Source organism: Artibeus jamaicensis, unplaced genomic scaffold, assembly GCF_021234435.1.
Source record: "Artibeus jamaicensis isolate MK-2021 breed Jamaican fruit bat unplaced genomic scaffold, CSHL_Jam_final contig_466, whole genome shotgun sequence".
Lineage (NCBI taxonomy): Eukaryota > Metazoa > Chordata > Mammalia > Chiroptera > Phyllostomidae > Artibeus > Artibeus jamaicensis.
Genome location: NW_026521844.1, coordinates 17,552,269 through 17,559,684, shown reverse-complemented (window position 1 = coordinate 17,559,684; position 7,416 = coordinate 17,552,269). Strand labels below are relative to the sequence as shown.

The 7,416-nt window shown below is 38.2% G+C and overlaps 1 pseudogene; it reads right to left on the bottom strand.

The window, feature by feature from the left end:
- Positions 1–613: 613 nt before the first annotated feature.
- On the bottom strand, positions 614–1,607 carry LOC119047000 (glyceraldehyde-3-phosphate dehydrogenase-like; annotated as a pseudogene).
- Between the last annotated feature and the right edge of the window lie 5,809 nt (positions 1,608–7,416).

Here is a 7,416-nt window from a genome sequence, read left to right as displayed (position 1 = left end):
CCTTTTCAATGGCTTGTCTTTTTCTCTCTTTTTCTCAATTACAGTTGATATACAATATTATATTAGTTTCAGATATACAATAAGGTGGTTAGACATAGTCTTTTTTCTCTTAATGCTGTCTTTCATTAAATGGAAATTCATGAAAAATACATTTTTTAACAAATGATCCTCAGTTAAATCAAGTTTTCTCTTCCTTCTTGAATCTATTTTGGTAAGTTATAATTTAACAGGAATTCATCTTTTAATCTAATTTTTCAAGTTTATTGGCACAAGTTTGCTTTTAATATTTTATTATATCTTTTTTAAAACTCCATTTAATCTATAGTTATGGACTCTTTTCTCATTTCTAAAATTATTTAATTGTATTCTTTTTCCTTGAAAAATAGTCACATTTTTTCTATTTTTATGTATGTATGTATTTATTTATTTGCTCTGTACAGTAAACTTTATACAAGGCTTTCTATGTCCCTCCCCTTCTTCAGGGGATCTGGGATGAAAACTGTGGTGGTCAGAAGATTCTCAGTGTGTTGGGGAATTGATCTGGGGCAAGGACTCCCCAGTAGCTCAGGAAGAGATATCTTCCTGTAGCTGGGATGGGTGGTTCACAGTGCTCTTATTCCTTTGAGGCTGTTTGAATCATAAGATCCACCACCCTGTTGCTATAGTCAAATTCATTGTCCCACCAAGAAATGAGCTTGGCAAAGTGATTATTCAAGGCAATCCCAGCCTCAGCATCAAAGGTGAAAGAGTAGGTGTTACTGTTAATGTAGCAGGAGACAACCTTGTCCTCAGTATAGCCCAGGATGCCCTTGAGGGGTCTTTCTGGTGCCTGCTTCACTACTTTCTTGATGTCATTGTATTTGGCAGATTTTTCCAAGTGGCAGGTTAGATCCACAACTGACACATTGGGGGTGGGGATAGGGAAGGCCATGCCAGGGAGCTTCCTGTTCAATTCAAGGATGACCTTGCCCACAGCCCTGGCAGTGCCAGTAGAAGCAGGAATGATAGCCCCTTGGCTATCACACCACAGCTTCCTAGAGGAGCCAACCACGGTCTTCTGGGTGACACTGATGGCATGGACTGTGGTCATGAGTCCCTCTACCATGTCAAAGTTGTCGTGTATGACTTTGGTCAGCGAGGAAAAGGACTTGGTGGTGCAGGAGGCATTGCTGACAATCTTCAGGGAGTTGCCATACTTGTCAAGGTTCACACCCATCACAAACATGGGGGCATTAACAGAGGGGGCGGAGATGATGACCTATTTGACTCCAGACTTCAGGTAAGCCCCAGTCTTCTCCTTGATAGTGAAGACACCAGTGGACTCCACAACATGTTTAGTGCCAGCCTCACCCCATTTTATGTTGGTGGGATCTTGCACCTGAAAGATGGAGCTGGATCTTCGACGGACAACAAGTTTTCTGTTCTCAGCCTTGACTGTGCCTTTGAACTTGCCATGAGTAGCACCATACTAGAACATTGTGGATCATGTACTTTAAGTCAGCAAATGGGATCATTCAAAGTGACAATATCCACTTTGCCAGACTTAAAAGTAGCCCTGGTGACAGGCACCTGATATGGCCAAATCTGTTCCCTCCAACCTTCACCATCATGTGTCAGGGTTGCAGCCAGCACTGAGCAGGAAGACACACTGTCTGTCAAACAGGAGGAGCAGAGAGCCCCGTTTTTGTCCATTTTTAAAATAAATTCACATCTTTAAAATATTTATGTAATTATAACATCTTAATCCAGATAGACTTCATTCCACATCATAAATTTATTTAAAACTCTTTGAATTTTAGGCAAAATATGGGACACTTGAAATTCTGTACTTGGGCAGTATATTTGCATGAGTCTAAGAACATTAGACAAAAATTTTTATAGGAAAAGGTATACAGAATATTTAAATTCCAAATAAGTATGCTCTGGTGTCTCATTTTAGGTTTCTATACTGAATTTACAAGAGTTTTATGAAACTCAACCATTTTAGTATGTTTTTAATCAGTTTTTCTGTCTCATAGATTTGATGTATGGTGCTGAACAATATGCTAATCCTGGCAGAAAATTTTATTGTATGAAACTACTACTTATGAAATAGCTGAATAAACATGTTGGAGGAATTTAGGTCATGATTTCCACAATAATTTTAGTGCACTCTGAGTAAAAGTGGGTGTGAAAGCATGAACAGTGAAGCTCTTCTTTGTTTCAGACACTAAGTTGCCCAGGGCCCACGGCTTCTGCTGGAGGCATGTTCGTCCCTTGGTCTTGAACTGGAGGTTGTTTTTTCCTCACTCAGACCCAGAGAAGAATAGAATTTCCTTCCTACCATAGCAGGTCAGCACTGAATAGAGAGAGAAAGAGAGAGATAGCACCTTGAAAAAGAAAAAACAAAAAAAATATTTTTGGGAAATAGAACATATGATGGCAGGCATTTTCCTGAATATATTTGAAAAAGAAAAACTCTTTCAGTCTTTAAAATTAAAATCAGAAATCCTTCGAACTTAACCCCCACTATAGTCCATACCTTTTCCTGCAAAATAAAAACCTGTCCATTAAGGACTATACCTAAAGTTCAAAATCTTAGTAGTAAGGAGAAACTAAGAGATTCTGCAATTATCATGAAAGATTAAGACACGAGGAAATGACTGCTCCTAGTCAATGGTGTATAGCAGTGGTCCCCCAAATTTTGGCACTAGGGAGAGCTTTCAAGGAAGGAAATTCTTCCATGGACTACGTGGGGGTGGCACGGTTTCAGGATGGTTCCAGGTGCATTACATTTATTGTGTGCAGTTCACAGTAGGGTTCTCATTTCTATGAGAATCTAATTCCACTGCTGATCTGACAAGAGGTGGAGCTCAGGAGGTAATGCAAGTGATGGGGAGCGGTTGTAAATTTAGGTGAAGCTTCTGTGTAGGTCTATGGCCTGGGGTTTGGGGATCCCTGGTGTACAATATCACAACTCTTGAATGCAGAAAAAGCACCAATAAATTATGTGGAACCCGATAAAGTGGTTAAGGTAGGGCAATCCAGAAGGACAAAGTCAGGGGCACAGGTGTTACTTATCCACACATGGCTGAGGCAGGGTTAGGAAGCACATTGTGAGTGTGCCAGCATGCAGTCTCCTACACCAGAGCAAGCAGTGAGATAGAACAGGGCATTTCATTCCTGCTGGGCTCCAGTTCGCTTCAACAATGCTTCTCAGCCCAAAACTCTGGGATTGCTATTTCTAGTCACCTCTAAACTAAGTCTTGGCCCATGAGAAGCAAATACTTTGCTTTCATGAGGTTCAGGCATTCACCAATTAGGGAAGAGAAACTAACAGTTAATAGCAAAACTGTATCCCATGTGTTGGTTGTGTGTGCTTACTTAGAGCAGACCCTATATTACCTTCATCTCAGTGAACACAATCAGTCACTGTCAATCACTATCTGTCTTCATAAAGACTTGTGTTAAATAGCTTCTTCCTCTCCAGGAATTATTTTATATGGGTGTGTGGATCAGAGGCAGCCTTTCTCACAATTGGGTAAAGACTTTGGCTTCTCTTCTCTGCAGTGAATGCTGCCTTAATAAGGCTGATTTCTGCTCTTCTTTACAACACTATGCATGGACTCGTCAGAATTTGTTTGCTTTTTTCATTTCAAAATGATTTATTTTTAGTCCTCCTATGCTGTGAGTATGTTTTTATTTTTCCACTAAATTCTCCATCCTTGAATTTAACAAGTGTGTATGGTTGCATCATTTCCGAGCAGCTGGTCACGATGGGGTGGTGGTGGAGCTGTGGGCTTCAAGCAACAGTCGATGCAGGCTGGCCATGGGCGTCCCACTGGAGCAGTGCAGCAATTTGGTGAAGCGACTAAGACCAGGAGAAGAGGATGCATGTGACCACACGTCTTAGGCAACGATTCTCAGCCATAGACAGCTCTTAACAAAACACCAAATTCTGCTCCAACTCCTGAGATTTTGATTTAATTGGTTTTTGATGACTTCTAGACCAAGATATATTTATAAAGTTCCCTATGTATTTAATATGCATTAAAAGTGGGAGTCTATTGTTGTAGAGAGTTAAGTTCTGTTTAAAATAAAGGGGTATAACAGGCAGGTGACTGGTTATTTATCAGTTGTTTTAAAAACATTTCACTGGCAGCCAAGAGACCCAGACAAGTCTGCACTGTCGCACATGGAACAAATGCTTCAAAGTCGATTTTCTGGAAACAACCCTTTGTCAGATTAGCTCTGTTTTTCCACAGTGGGTGGATCCCTGGGGCTATTCCACTTTTTTTTAAATGGCAGAGCCATATTTTCTAACTAAGGGTCATCCCTGGACTATCTTTTGGTGTGGTATTTCCAAGCGTACTGCTGTAACCCAACACACATACCAGCTTTTTCATTTTGGGCAACGTAGTCACCTACATTGAATGTGAGGTATGTAATATTGTTATAATACTATAAGCCTCTTTCATGAACCTAAATAAAACTATGGAATGAAATAATATTAAAGGCAGTGGGAAAAATGAAAAAAGGTGGTAAAGCAACTCAATAGGCTTTCTCAATATAAATAAAATTTTGGATATAGTGAAAAGAACCACAAACATTAAAAGACCTCAATGAGCATGAGTGTGATTGAATTGTCAATTGGTAAATAAAATTTTTCTTCATATAGAAAAACTACCCACACATTTATCTATTCACATTGTTTATTAAACTTTTACTCCATACTTTTAGCTGAGATTTGTCAGAGCAACTTAACTATTTCTGCCTTGGAAAATAAAATCAACTTTACCAAATGTACTCATTTGGTTAAGAATTAAGGGACAGAATTCAACATAAACTTGGATAATGCATTAATGCTGCAGTCTGTTCTTACCTCACAGGAAATGTCTGCCATAGACAAACTGAAGTTTCATACTTCACAGTGACACAGGAGAGAACAAAAGCATTTGTCAAAAGATAATGTCAAGCTGTTCACACATATTCCAATTGATTATTGCATTTGGAAGATTTCTAGACATTTGTTGATCTAAGGAAGGTGAGTTCAGGCTAATCCATAATTTATCAGTGCCATTGAAAAGCTATCAAAAGGACATTTCTACATAAATAGGTTTGCTTTTTACATTAGAAAATAGATTAATAATTAGATCTTAACAGTGAAGGTTCCCTTCTGATAATGTAAAATTTTGTCTTTGATTTGTTGCTGATATAACTAGGTAATTAATTTCAATTTTCAAAGCTCTATGCCTAAGAGAAAATACCTTAGAATTGGTATTTGATCTCCAACTGTTGAATTAATTACAATTTTGATTATTGAGATATATTAGTGAAAATAAATATCAGTAGAAAATAGATTTCTAATAAGTGGATGGGCCTTAAGTACAATTTTAGTACACTTTGTTTTATTGCTAAGAGTGAAATTCCATGGCAACACAGCCGTATGTTAGTGTAACCATGAAGCATTTTATAGTAGGCACTGCACGTAATTTTTTATTCATAGCAGTAGGTGCTGCCTTTTCAAGAACACAGAGAAACAAAGGTACATATGGGAAAAGCTAATTTATTAAAAGGCTGATTTTAATTGTTTCTTATAAATCATTTCTTGAGTTAGACTGTGAGCTTTTTGGAAAACAGTGTGACATTTGAATTTGTTACAGACAACTAAATTTCATGAGAGGAGAATTATGTGTATTTCTTAAAATACACACACGGTCAATTAAAATATTACTTTTATTCCATTTGTCCTTACATTTTAGTCATTTGGTTATTTTAGTCATTTGGTTTAGTTATTTGTCTCATAAGACACATGAGTTCCAAATGCAGGCATATTTGACTCATTTTTCTCCATTTCTTCTTCCCCCTGGCAAAGCATCTCATCATTCTAACTCATGATTTGTACTGTAACACCTGCTTAGAAACCATTAAGGCTTCCACATTGTATACTGAGTTTTAAGTTTGCTATTGTACAACAGCGATATCAATAAGAAAATTCACATTTTCAAAAATTGTGTTATAAAGGCAATTGTTCAACTGGGCGTGAATGGGACTGAGATACATGAAGTAGGGAGTAAATAATACCAGACCAGCAGTAGCCAAACTGTTCCTATTTCCTTCAGGAACTGAAAAAAATCTTCAAAATGACCATAGTAATATTTTGTGAAAACCAAACCTAACAAACTGGTTAATCAAAACTGACAAAATAAACCATGTCATCCCTGGGAAAATCCTGGAGAGCATGTAAGATCAGACAAGAATCAATGCATTGTACAACCAAAGCGAGTGCTAGTGTGTGACAACCTCTGGTGGGAAAGGGAAGAAAGAATGCCAGCTGAGCATCCACCGCTGCACATCGAGCAGGTGTGAGCTCCTACACTGTCAACTCCGTAGCGTGTTTCCACCGTGTAAGGTGCTTCTTCCCAGTTGCAGTAACGTTACGAGGAAAAGCTGGTGGAGTCATGCCAGTCCTGCTCCTTAATTATTCAATCACCTTCTTTCCAATTCAGTTCAGAGAAACTCACACAGGAGAAGTACCTGTATAAATTCTTCAGCAGAGGAAGCCTTAATCTACTTAGCTGGTTTAAGTCCTATTTGCTCAGTAGATAGTATACATAGTGGTTAAGAAAATGGGCTTGACAATCACTCTGTCTCAGTTCTAATGACAACTCCTGTGTTTATTAGTTGTGCTCCTTGAGGCAAATGCTTGTGTTCTAATTCTTCATTTGTGACGTGGTGGTAATGTTAATGTTATTATCCCCATAATCTTATTGAGGAAATTAGGCAGTTATTAGATATACTTCTGGAATATTGGCTGTACTTGGCAAGCCATTCTTAAACATTGTGGAGGGCTAGATGGTTATTTCCTAAGTATAAGCCTCTTTGCCTCTGTTGTTCTCTCTGATAAGCATTCTGTCTCACTCTCATTGGCCTGCTATAATTATATCTACTCCCATAGGTCTATTTCTGATACAATTCTTTTACAAACTTTTCATATAAATTGAAATTTTCTTTTCTTTGTTCAGGGCTATAGGCCCTTCCCCCAAGATAAAAGTTGAAGACCATTCAAGTGATTGATTTTATACATGTGTAATAATGTCAAATATCATATATATGTCACTGTTGTGTCAAACCATCATTTATGGCTTAACCCATAGACACTAGAGAGACCTGAAACCCAGTATTGTTTCCATGTGCCTCATGACTTGGCTGGTTTGGAAGAACATGCTCCAGCCCTCATTCTTCCAAATTTTTTTTTGTGGATGGGCTACCTAATATCAGACCGACAAAGGAGCTGTGCAACCTAAACCAGTCATCTGAGTGATTGCTAATGTCACATCGATGCCATTCCCATGCCCTCACTTAATGTTTGTTTGGATATGTTTTATCATTTACTGTCTACAGTGGATAAATATGTTGACTGAGCCAAATTACTAC